The sequence below is a fragment of the Dermacentor andersoni genome, chromosome 2 (assembly GCF_023375885.2).
Source record: "Dermacentor andersoni chromosome 2, qqDerAnde1_hic_scaffold, whole genome shotgun sequence".
NCBI lineage: Eukaryota > Metazoa > Arthropoda > Arachnida > Ixodida > Ixodidae > Dermacentor > Dermacentor andersoni.
In genome coordinates this window covers 22,778,775-22,792,471 of record NC_092815.1, presented here as the reverse complement: position 1 = coordinate 22,792,471, position 13,697 = coordinate 22,778,775, and the positions used below count along the sequence as shown (strand labels likewise).

At 43.7% G+C, this 13,697-nt stretch overlaps 1 non-coding gene and 1 pseudogene across 1 annotated transcript; one reads left to right on the top strand and one right to left on the bottom strand.

The window, feature by feature from the left end:
* LOC129385610 (uncharacterized) overlaps positions 1-13,697 on the bottom strand; it is a 38,390-nt pseudogene that overhangs the window by 20,770 nt on the left and 3,923 nt on the right.
* Positions 12,952-13,024, top strand: TRNAT-CGU (transfer RNA threonine (anticodon CGU)). The gene has a single exon. It is a non-coding gene; the product is annotated as a tRNA-Thr (tRNA).

Sequence of the window (13,697 nt, the reverse complement as noted above, 5' to 3'; positions counted from 1 at the left end):
CGCACCCTTTAATTTGGGTCCCCGTTCTTGCGGCGGCTGAGTGGAGCCTCAATGGCCGCGCAGCTCGACCGGCGGCGCTCACTTTGATCCGAGCCGGCCGCTAAGCAGAACAAGGTGTTCGTTAGAACCTCGGGTGGGGGGGGGGGGGGGGGGGGGTATAGCAGCATGGATGGGTGATGGAGTCGGTGGGGGCGAAGTAGCGCATTGTTTTGCTGTACGAGACACATGCACAGAAGTAAATATAAAGATGATCACCTTATAATACATAATTGCATGCATCTGACCCAAAGTGAATTATTAAAATCATTTAGTGCAATTTGGTTGATTAGCTCACTCAGACATTTGAGCACCAAATAGAAATGAGAAATTACCTCATTGGCAAAAGCCCACAACTTCATTTTTACTAATCACTTTTGGGAAGATGTTGCAATTGCGCGTTCCTTTATCCTCAAACTCGCACATTCCTCACATATATCCTTCCTCGCCATTTCCTCGTCCACCCTCGTGCGTTTATCCTCCTCACACTCGCGTCAATTTACCCTCAGCGCGAGGTCGCTTCTCAGACATCCACTCCCGGTGGTCCGCTCTTCCATGGGGTTGGCATGCGGAAACGCTCGTGTGCTTAATCCCTCCACTACGGCGTCTCTCATAGCCCAAGTGTTGCTTTGTGACGTTAAACCCAATCAATCAATCAATCAATCAATCAATCAATCAATCAATCAATCAATCAATCAATCAATCAATCAATCAATCAGTCAGTCAATCCTCACACTATATCACCACTTTCGAGGTGATCGTCCTCAAAACAGACTGCCAAATACTCACAACGGACATTACGTCAACGCACCTCCCGCTTCACTTGCGAATGTCACAATATCTGCCTCAAACAATAAAAAGAATAAGTACTGTGAATTTTACCGCAACAGCAGATAAATCCTATAGGAACCTGGCGTGTCGTGTCCTTCAGGTTTAAGAAGGGTTTAATTAAGCGCTTCACTAACGTTATTTCTTAATGCGAGCAATGTAGTGTTGACTACAATGGTCTTTTTATTGAACTTAATATTTATTTATTTATTATTTATTTTCAATACTGCCAGTCTCTTTATTGAGACCATAGCACGTGGGCACATTGTTACAATGTAAGCCTTGATACAGCATTTTTTTCATAGAATATGTGTATACAAATTACAATAAACTGGATACGCTACATGTAGCTACGCAGTACACTCTGGAAAAATACAAATGCAGAAGAAAGACATCGTTTCACGCATTTAATTTGTGAAGTCAATTCTAACGCAAAAAAAATGTGATAAATACAATAAATTGTGATACAATACAATATCATGAAATATAAATGCAACACAACTATTTACCACCTAACACTGTATAACTTAATAAAATCTAACGTAACATAACGTAAGAGATTGATCTAAGCAATGTAAAAAAACAAATTTTTATAGGACTAAAGTTGTTCTAGCAGTTATTCCTTACTCTTTTATATCATCCTACTAAAAATTTATGGCGATTTCATATCAGCTATTGTTGAGTAGAGGTGGTTCCACTCCCTAACAGCAGTAGGGAAAAAATTAGTATCTAAATGTTTTCGTTTTACAAGGGTACTAGCATTTTATTATGCTTATGGCGTGAAATACGGGACCTAGAGAAAGTCATATATTTTGAAGAATTTATATTAAAGCGGTTGTGCAACAGGTTGTGTATGAATTTTTGCCGAGCTTGCTTTGCTCTGTTTACTAGTGTGTCCATTCCGGATGAAGCCAGGAGTTCTGTGGGCGAGTCAGTGGTTTTGTACTTGTTGTGAATAAACCGTATCACTTTCCTTTGAACTTTTTCTACTTCGGTTATGTTTGTCTTTGTGTTAGGAAACCGAACTGTGTTGGTGTATTCTAGTACTTGCCGCACAAACGTTTTATAGCATAGCAGTTTGATATGACTGGGAGCAGATTTCAAGGACCTTTTAAGGAAGGAAAGCTTACGAGTGGCTGCTGAAGTGATGTTGGCTATGTACTTGTCCCCCTTCAAGACAGACGCTACAGTCCGTCCTAGATACTTGTGTCGCTGAACTTTAGTTAGGGGTGTAGCATTGAGAAAGTAGGTGAATCCTGACTTAATCTTCTTTGTTGTTACTGCCATTGACACCGATTTCTTTGTGTTAATAAACATTTGCCATTACTCACACCAGGCATTTATCTCCTTAAGGCATCTGTTCAAAGTAAGGTGATCTTCATAACTTATTTCTTTATATATATTGCAATCATCTGCAAAAAGCTTTATGCTGCATGCGATGTTAGTGACGATGTCATTGATGTAAATTAAAGATAGTAAGGGCCCCAAGGCCGAGCCCTGGGGAACACCAGATGTGACAGGAACTGTATCAGATTATGTTTGATCATGGAAAACGAACTGTGAACGTTGTGATAAAAATCCCTAGTCCAGGCTGTAAGGCTTCGGTTTCCAATAATTGACTCCAATTTTGCAATTAGCTTGTTGTGACACATACAATCGAACGCTTTGCTGAAATCTAGAAATATTATGTCTGTTTGACCGCGATTTTCAAGAGTCTGTACAAGGTCATGTATAACTTCAGTCAACTGTGTTACTGCTGACATCCCGTGCCGAAACCCATGCTGATTGGCTGTTAGTATGCCATTCTCTCCGGAATGTGTTGTTAAGGTGTTTTAAAATTATATGCTCTAGTTTCTTGTATGATGTACTAGTTAGTGATATCGGTTTGTAGTTAGGAGAGTTTGTGTCGCCTGATTTATATATTGGTATTATCTTTGCTTTTTTCCAGTCATCTGGCACACGTCCGGTTGAAAGTGACATCCGATAGATAATGCCAAGATATCTGCTGCACCATTCTGCGTATCGCTTTAAAAATTCCTTCGGGACGTCGTCAGGGCCACTTGATTTTTTCGTGTCTAATCCGAGTAGAAGGTTAAAGATTCCTGAGTCAGTTATGTTTAGTGAGTCGATGGTGAAACCTGTAGAAATTATTGGGGGGACAAACCCGTTATCTGCAATAAATACCGATTGGAAGTACTTGTTGCATGCATTAGCTTGAGAAACTTTTTCATCGTGGGGTCGTTCTGACGTGATTACATTGCATGCAGGAAAGTTATTCCAAAATATGTGGATTACCTTTTAAGAAGTTAGGCAGGGTAGTATTAAAGTATTCTTTTCTGGAGTGGCTTAGTCTGATTTTGAGTTCTGCCTTGGCGGTAATCAACTTTAATGTCTGGAGTGATTGATATTTAGTCTTGTTCAAAGACCGACGTAACATTTTCACTTTTAGTTTGCCATGAATTACCTCATGCGTTACCCATGGGTTCTATTTCCACGATTTTCTTGTTTTTAACGGTATAAATTGTTCAGTGCAGTCATGTATTACTGTCTTAAACTTAATCCAGAGGTCATTTGCGTCTGCCGAAGGATTGCAAGCCATTTCTTCAAAATTTGTGAATTCATTGTGAATTCACATGCCATGTACGTCAAAACATTGGCGTCGTCCGATTTCGCAAAATCGATGATGGTGCTTTCTAAAGACCTTTTTTGTATACTAAACGACAGAGGTAGGTGACATATCGGAGTATGGTGGTCAGATATGCCTTCAACTATACTAGTATGTATTTTGTTTATAAGGAAGTGATCAGATATACTAGCCACTCGGAAATCAGTGGTATGACCTCCTGGAAAATTTTCACCGGTGCAACACCGGTGCAATTTGTCGAGGATGCCAATCGAAACTCTCGTCCACCGCTTACGACTAGACAAAATTTGCAGGATGCTTAAACTTCGCCTTTAAGAGTGGAACGCGATAGCATTCAAGGATCTCTGACTGCTTCTCACGCTTTCCGGCAAATGCAGCGTATGTAACCGTAATGTTTACCGGAAAACGGTCGCGGCGAACGCTGTGCACGACGGCGGGCTTTCTGGTAGAAACGCGTTCTCTTGCGTGGGTCGCGATGTGTGGCGGAAGCGAGCGCCATCTGGAAGTGTTTCAAGGAAACGGGCGCGCCGTTCCGTGGACTCCGACGTGTTCACGCTTTGGCGCGCGCAAATGGCGGATGCCGGCGCCGGTCTATGAATGGTAGAAACGCTGGAAAAGGAGTTTGAGTTTTTGCGTGTCAGAATTACGTTTTTTCCTATATTCAAATTACAATCAGAGTCATTATGTCTATAGGTTGTGTGAAAGTCGTACTTCACCATTTTTCTACGCATTTTACCTTGCGAAATGCAATCAGTTCAGTAACTTTCTTGCGCCACATGGAGGGCCTAGGTATGGGTGGTTCAAAAATCATTTCGCCGAAACTACGTCCGACGCTAGACGCCGACTCGGGACGCAGACACCTGGTTTTTTGCGACACGGAGCCCTTAACGCTATCGTGTTAAAAAGGTAGGCCTCCCGCAGTGCGTCGACTGCGCAGAGAACCCACGATTGGTTTGCAACGATGCCAATGAAGGCACACGTCACCTTGTTCTCGACTGTCGCAAATATGATGCACCAAAGCCGCGGCGAGTGAAATTCTGACTTTGTCCTGTTTGGCGCTGTTCGAAAGATGATCGAGCAACAAGTCCGAATTCGGAGTATTGGCGACCTTTTGCTACTTCGAGGGGCGCGCTATCGAGCGAACATATGCGGCTACATGAGCTAGATCTTTATCCCATCTTTTGTGACATTTGGGTATTAAATCGCTTTATTTTGTTGAAGACGAACGTCTTGCGTTGTCCAAGCACTTTGTGTTTGTCGGCGTAGAAGAAAGAAAAAGGGACGGAATGGAAGTCTCCGGCATATGCTTGCAAACATCTGCCGTGTAAGAAGAGCCGCATACCGTCTCTCCGTGAATTCAGTGAAGTAAGCGAAAGTGACGCTGAATATTTACTGCGCAGTGGTCGCAGGAACGTCTCCGGGACGCTGACGAAGTGCTAAAGGTATGAAATAATTTTATTTGCTATTTTGGGTGAAGGCAGCCAACTGATGTGACTCACGGCGGTAACCCGCTTGCGTTTCTGTGCAGAAATCTATACGAGTCACACGGTGCTCGCAGTTTAGCGAAAACGAGCGTTTGTAAATTATTAGTTTTTACATCTTGTTACGAAGTTCAGGCGTCTACGTACACTAGCGCGTCTGCTATTAGCGACATCTTAACGTCCGCTAGCACGCGGGTACTTTTATCGAGAGCTGTCGCTTCGCGTTGCCGTTTATTCTTCGCGTCGCGGGTGCGCAACGATTGATTATACGTGTTGCTTTACGGCCGCCTGAAATTTCGCGTAGGCATCAACTTGGTGGCACTTCGCGTGGCTGACGCTCGGGTTTAAGCTAATCTTATCGCTACTACTAGCTAAGACGTATATTATCTCGGTATCGGTGTTCAGTGCCAGCTTAGAATACATATTTAATTGCTTCGGCTTTACATCACTTAGGCTCACAGTGTGTTTTTTAGGACCGGGCTTCCCGAGCAAACCGTCTTAAACTGCATTAAACTGCACCGATATGGAATGTGCCTGGGCAGCGAAAAATAAGTCGGTGCAAGAGACGTACTCGGCGGTGCAACTGGCGGAGCTGTGCCATATTAGCATGTCATTCCTCATATGTTTATATAGACTAATCGGGACAGCATAAATATTTTTGCTGGGTCAAATCGAATAACAGCTGATGGGTGCCCTGCTTTGTGTACCATCTGTACGCATATGAACATACCTTGTTCTACCTAAAACGCAGGATTGACGGAACAATCTTTGAGCCAAAGTGATTCTTCAGCGTTCCCTTGTTCTCTGCTAAACCAGCCATGCAATAACTATAGCAGAGGGACTGTAACATGCCACTCTGCGCGTGCGATCATCCGCGTGATGCATGCAGTTCATGAGGCTTGTCGACAGTGTGATCCGAGAACGTGGAAAACATACAGAAGAGCGATTTAAGGAAGTGTATTACACATTCATGCTACAAATCTAATAAAAACGAAGATATCTTATCGACCCAATCGCATCACGGAAGAAGAATGGAGCTCTGCCATCCAGAGCTCAGAACTTTCACGGCAAACTTGGACTGTCCGGAGAGCCCACGTTGCGGCGGTTAGGCTTGGCCTACCAGCCCCCATGTGGGAGCTGCCCGCAGCTCTGCCCTAGGACAAAGCTTCTCAGGACCTTGTGAATAAATTTCTTTGTCTGTTTGTTATCTCTGAAACATATTCCGCCACTCTCACTAACGGAGGAGCGAGTTAAAAATGCTGAATACTACGGCTGATTTCGTTCAAGTTCGATCATCGTTTTAGTGCGAAAGCATGCCAAGTTATCGACAAGTGCGTTTGCTCCTGATTCACGTTGAAATTCAGAAGTATATTTACAACCGGAGCGATGTTGGCAACTGCAGTGCGAAGGAAAAGAAAGATAAAAGCTTTATGTGCATATCGACAGTACTTTGTCGTGAGGGATAAACACGACATGGTGTACGTTTTCTCACCTGTCGAAATTTGTCAGCTGGCTGAAAGTACCGCGAGCATACAATCATCGCTGCCGTTATCGGCTTGCTTATCCACAGTTTCTTTGTCCCCACCTACCTCCTCTTTGTCCCTCTGGCATTTGGGAAACCATGAAAAGATACCTCACGAGATTTATATCATGTGGATGTGCAGAAAAACAGGTAACAATACTCTGGAGATTATGTTTTAAAGAAAAAGACATGCAGCTATATCGATGTCAATAAAAAAAAATGTCTTAAGGACGTTCTTGCGCACCACAAACGTTTTCATACTATACTTTTTTATGCGAATGTGTACCACGTGCACGTTAGTCTAAGGCTTCGGTGTGCAGACACCCAAACTGTAATTGTGCCAAGTTTTTCTTTTTTTAATCTGCCAGAGCTTTTATTGTTTTGTTAGAACGATAAAAATCTGCACGCCTTGGTTTGGAAAACGTTAAACTGCTGCTTGATATCTACTATTCTGTTATGGTATTGGAAGTTATTCATATGATAAGCTTTATAGTTATTTTTTCTCATCATATTGGTGATAAATTTTGACGCTAAGGGACAGACCCTACGCAGGCTGATGCAATGATCGTGCGTCCGGCTGAACTCAGTAAGACAAACAACGCAAAAACGTAGGCCGCGTGTGCTTGATGCGACATTCAAAGAAGCTCGACGGCCGAAGCCATTGTTTGAGGATCAAGCAACTCCGCTGGCTTTCGACTGGACGTCCGGTCCCAAAAACCTAATGGACGCTTGGGAGACCTGTAGGTCTGCTTAGTGTCCAGTGAGTGGTCTGGTGCTGTCTGCCTGCGCGGTCAAGTCTCCTGGTGCACATGGTGGTGTGTTCTTCCTCCCTATCGGCTCCTGAGCACGCCATCAGGCGCTGTCTTCACCCATTACAGCTATACTAGGCTATGGCTTCATGGGTGTGTACCCTCTACCGATCTTGTGTTGTCAGCCTAACCACTCTGACGTTCCTATTCCAGAGTGCGCTACCGACCTACTTACTTGCTGCCCTCTATTACACTTTTCTGGTTCAGTCTTCGGTTTGGTTCCAGAGTGCGTCACGCCACCAGGTTCCGTGGTGCTCTCCCAGCGGTCATTTTCAAGCGCGTGCCAGACCGATAACAACAAAAGTGGGAGAAGTCTTAACGTACTTACGTTCAGGAAGATCGAACTGTAGACAAGATAGCTATGTCGTGTATGATGTCATTTTGTCTTTGAACGAATTATAGTTTGTGTTTTCTTAAACACCTGAGCGGCCTTGTCTTTTAGTTGACCCTGGGCTCACTTATTCCGTCAAAACATTTGTGTGATATTAATTTTTCTCATAGTGGCCGCAGCTGTTCTCTAGCGTATCATTTCGTGTCAGCAAACAAATAATAAATAAAACAAAACACAGGGAAAAAATAAACAGGGCGTATGAATACGAACAACTCGGGCCATATGCCGGGTTGCCGGTTGTTCCGTTCTAAGCCTGCGGTTGTGTAAAAATTCCGTTTTGCGCATTTCCTTGCAAAGCTTCACACTGTACTGTGTTCGAGCTTACTACGGTTAATCACGCCTTGCTCATCGTCTTGCTTTGTTGCGCCAAATAGAGTTCTCTTCTCTTTCCCTGCACACTACTCAATTCTCATGTCCGTCTATACTTATGTCTCATTTGGGGAGAGCTTTCCGCGGCTCATCTATATTAACACTGCCGCGAACTTACAGATATGTATATACGAGGCACGTTTCGTAACCATACGTCCAAGTACAACAAACGATGTATAAGCTGAGTCCGTACCTACACTTTGTAGTTGTGGTTTTTGCCGCTACTATTCCACTTAGCTGCAGTTCGCAGCTCTCCCTCATCCTCATGGACCGCGTAGGGGCTCGGGAAGGCGGGCACGTTCATGAGAGCGCGTTTATGAGTTAACCGCGAGGTTGGTGCTGTGGCTTGTCCGCTGCAGCCGTCCGGGCGTCTGCTATCCCCTTCTCTTCTTGTTTTGCCTCAGTCGCGCTGCCGTTTTCCATTCATCCGAGACGCCCCGGCAGAGCCAGAATGTAAGGTCGGCTGAGAGCGAGGGCCCTCCTGGTTTGCGTCTAATATTTCTGAATGCGAAGGACAGCGTCACCATTGGGACGCAGAAACGAGATGAGTCGAGGAAAAAAAAAAGCAAGAGGAAGCCGAAAGAAAGATTATTTTACGGCCATCACCCGTTCGCTCGACCAGCTGTCGTCGGTTGAAGCATGCACGCGAGCCGCCCTCTGCCGCCGACAGTCGGCAACGTCCTCCCTTTCGCTCGTTTTCGTTTTCACATTCAAAGTCGTCAAGCGCGTCTCCCCGTTTATCTTATTTTTGGTTAGTTCTTTCCCAGCCCCCTTTTCGACCATCCTGTATGTATGCATGGATAAAAGGCGTTATTTATCCCTTTTCTTTTTCGTATTTTCCTGGTGACCTCAACCTCTCACCCACACGAGCTTCGTGCCGAAGCGTATGTGCCAGTCGTGTAATGAAAAACGCATAAGTTACCGGGCGCCCTATGTAACTCACGTGGGACACCCTATCGTCGCCCAGACCGAGGAAGCGAGAGGTCGACGAAGAAATGCTCTCGCGTGCCCAGGGAGCGCTGCAGACATCGACTGGTGCGTGGGCCTGTCAGGCTGAAAGTTTCGAAGGCTCCTGCTTGTTGCTTTATGTATTGTAAACAAATGTTACGGTAAAGTTCGTCTTCGCGTTACTAGAGTTTCGTGCCAAGCGAGACAGTGTGTTTGCTAATATTCACGTCATCCTGCACAAGACTCTGCATATATGTTTTCGTATATTTGACTTTTTCGTTTCTTTACTCGACCTTTCCTATAAATGTCTCTGGAACATATGTCCTGCTCGTATAAATTCGTATGACATGGCGCCGGCTAACACTCCCAGGATTAGTTCTTGTAGTAAAACATAAATACCCAAGAAAGTGGATGGGAAAACGGCGCCGCGGTAGCCCAATTGGTAGAGCATCGCACGCGTAATGCGACGAGGTGGGGTCGTTCCCCACCTGCGGCAAGTTGTTTTTTCATCCGCTTTCATTTCCAGTAATTCATCATTTCTTTAATTCAATTAGTAAGTACAAGTAAGTACAAGTTGTCCTTGATGTCATTGTTTGTTGGCTTCTTATTACATGGTATTGTGATTGTTTACTTCCGAGCTATGTCTGAATAAATGCGTGTAAAAGCTTCATTAAGTAGTTCTATGCTAATTTTCCTTTAAGGATGCTGGGTATTTTGAATAATGTAGCTATGAGTAAAATTTGCGGCGACATTTAGGATAAGTGCGAGTGAAATTTGCGGCGACAGTTCTGTTATCTGCAGTAGTTGTATGTTAATCTTAATCATGCGAGAAGGAGTATAGGGCACAAACACTTATTGTGCTAGCATACCTTCTGAACAGATGAAGAGGAAGAGGAAGAGGATCGATAAGAAAGGAACATCGAACGGCACCTTTGGCCCGAAAGAATCTCGCCAAGAAAAAAGGGTGCGGTGTCATTATACCTGCAGCCTAAGAAGAATGTGGTCCCGTAGAGATCGTTTTTATTTTGCTGTTATACGATCAAACTGTTAAAAAAGGGGGAAAAAAAGAAAAAGAAAAGAGCATGGACACAGCAACGGAGGCAGAGCGCTACTGTACACTGGCACAGAGTGTGCGACAAAATCATTTCGGCATATACCCATGCAGTGCACTAAGGCAGAAGACAGTAGCCTGTGTCACACACTCTGCCGTATAAACTCATTCTTTAGCTCCTCGCACATGTTCTCAACACATTCATTGTCGTTGCAGAGAGAGGGTTGCTGATAAATATACGAAGACGACGAGGTAGGGGCAATCATCATATTCGCCACGTCATCATCAGCATATTTTATGTCCGTTGCGGCACGAAGCTCTTTTGATTGTAATCTGTAATGACCACTGTATTGCGCCAGCTGACTTAGTCGCACGCTTGCAAATTTTTAAGTCTCATCACACTACCTTACAAGCTGCCACACCTGACCTGCATCTTCCTTACTTTGGTACCCACTCTGGAACTCTAAGAGATCATCGCTTACGCTGCACGCATTACATGACCTATACTATTTGAAGTAAACGATTTCAGGGTCGAAAGAATAGCTCAAGTTTGCTGATTTTCGAGGATCTCGTTAAGATGCTTTTCACTAGTGGAGAGCACCTGCCATATCATATGTGCTTCCGTTTTTATTTGTCTATAATTTTCATTCTCATGGTCAGGCTGCAACATTATATATCAATCCTCAACCTGGCGTTAGGTTTTGCCGGTTCTAATCGTAAATCATTTGTCGCAGGTCAACTCCGGCATTTTCAAACATGACATTGTCATTCGCAAACCGCAAGTAACTGCAATGTTCCCCACCGATCATTGCACCTTATCATTTTCAATCTACCTGCTATGCAGTATGTATGCGATAAATAAATTTGAAAAGATTATGTCTCGTTGTGTGACTCCATACTACGGAATTTTCCAGCTCTTCTTGTGAATAATTTAATTATCTGTGCAATATCTGTAGATAAGTTCTAAGATATCCACTCATGGCTCATCTACTCTACGACTTGACTCGCAGTGTTTCCATTGCAGTTGGCACCTCTGCTGAACCGAACTTCATTTATAATCCTATATATCTTTAACGCCTCCCTTCTAATGGATTAATATTAGGTTGGAAATGTTACAAGCCTTTGCCATTTTTAAGTGATGAGGCAGTATGTATAAAGGATAACAAGCTTTCAACTACATATGATGTATATTTTATAAGAACTCTGGTTATTTGATTATCTGCTGCGCTTGTACTGGTCGTATCTTGCACTGTCATGACTACTTCATCCTATTTAGAGACGGGACTTCTACTTCTTATCTGTAACTGCGCCTAATCGCTACGAGGCTGTTCTGGATGTCTAGAACTCAGTACATGACTCCTCTGCTGCCCTCGTATCTGCGAAATCGCGGATAACATTGCCCTATTGATCTTTTGCTGCACATCTGTCCTTCATTCTGATCTCATGCATTCACTATACCATACTGCTTCGTCAAAAATTTTTACACTTGCAATTTCGAGTGCGGCTTCTTTCCCTCACTTGTTGATAATTTTTTTACAGTTTACCCACTTCGACTGGGACTCTGGAAAGAGACTCGATTTCTGTCGTTTCTTTATTACGTATGTCATCATTAATGTTTTAGGGGTGGTCGAATATTCGAATTTTCTAATACGAATCGAATACTACATGTACGCTAACTATTCGTATGCTTATTAAAAAAAAACATCAGTATTTTCGAATATTCAAAGGAAAGCACATATTTCGCAACAACCGAAGGTTAAAATCTAGCCACCGTTCTCCATCTGCTACATAAAGTATCACAAATTATCAGAAGTGAAGAAACGACAAAAAGCTTTCGAGGGCCCCCCCCCCCCCCCCAACCCCCCCCCCCCACCCGAAAAAAAAAAGAATGGCAATGCAAGCTATGTTTCCGGTTTCCAAGCGGAAGGCTATGCGGCAACCTGTGATTTCGATTGATAGACCACTATATAGTGTTTTGGCAGTCAAATCATCTAGTAGTTCTTTTTTTTTCCTAGTTATGCCTGATTGTGGCGCCAAATGCATTTCGTGAAAAGGGGACAGAGATAAGAAGACAGTGGCGCTTGCTTCACTGTCTCATTTCTTCTGTCCCCTTCTGACGAAACTTATTTCGCGCCACATTCAAGTATACCAAGGAAATCTAAGCACCAACTTGCCCAAGAAGTCATTTTGGAATATCTTCTTTTTTCTTTCACGCTACAACCCGCGAGGTTTTTCTTGGACACATTTATATGTGTATACGGCACGCAAGTCCTTGTTTATATCTTTCTTTCTTTCTTTCTTTCTTTCTTTCTTTCTTTCTTTCTTTCTTGCTTTATCTCTTTTTTTTTCTTTATCACAACTTCTGACCTTTTTACGGTAACCATTTCTTGTCTTTTGGGTAAGCTGGCCATACAGCAGTCCTTCATCTTTAGAAACCTTGTTTGCAACCAGGCTCTTAGTTGTTGAGAAGTTATACGTGCAATTTTTTTATGACAATTAGTGATGATGTGTTTAAATCTTATCACTTGTCATTGACTGTTGTATTGATTTCTTGCACTAGTAGGTACGGGCGCGGTAGCTTTATACCGAAAGAAATATTTCTGCTTTAAATATATGCGCCTGCGTTTGGCTACTCGATATTAGATTTGTATTCGGAAAAGTTGATATTAGCATATCTTTTTGGATGAAGGCAACTGGCCATCCAAAAAGATCATGTACTTTCTACATTCTTGATAAGGATAAGGAATATCCTTGATAATGATATTCCACATCCGCCGCTAAGATTTGTGAGTGGTGGCGCTCGCTAACACTCCCAAGGTTAGTTGTAGTACAGTAAAACATAAATACCCAAGAAAGTGGATGGGGAAACAGAGCCGCGGTAGCTCAAGTGGTTAGAGCATCGCACGCGTAATGCGAAGACGTGGGATCGTTCCCCACCTGCGGCAACTTGTTTCTTCAGCTACTTTGATTGCCATTAATTTATCATTTCTTTAATTCAATTAATAAGCACAGGTTATTTACCCGATGTTGTCCTTCGCGTGTTTGTTTGTTGGCTTCTCATAATATGATCATATATATATATATATATATATATATATATATATATATATATATACACAGGATACACAACTATGCATAAACAAGATGGTTGTCGAGACCGATTCCACATCTACACGTCAAATCGTCTTCTGACTGGCCCCACTCCTGGTCGCGCCGTAACATGTCCCCCACCTGTAAAGGCGCCGTCTCGGCGTTAATTATAATGGAGATGAATTCGCGGCAAAGTAGGACTTCACCCGGGACACGTGAACAACGACCGTCGCGACACGCGAGTTCCGTGGAGCGATCGCGTAGTTCACATCCCCAGCTGACGCAATATCGTGTGGGGCCCTGAGTAGCGCGGCAGCAGCTTTTCAGACAAGCTGACGCGGCGAAATGGTGTACCAGGAGGAAATAGAGCGACCACGTGTCGGCTGCCGTACCGGATCTTCTGCGCAGCCTGAGACTCAGTGAGCCGGGAGCCGGCAATCTGGCGTGCCGTGTGAGCCCGGACGAAGACGTCTTGAGCATATTCAGTGGGAATGTTCGTCGAGGAACGAAGCAGTGCGTCAAAGGGCA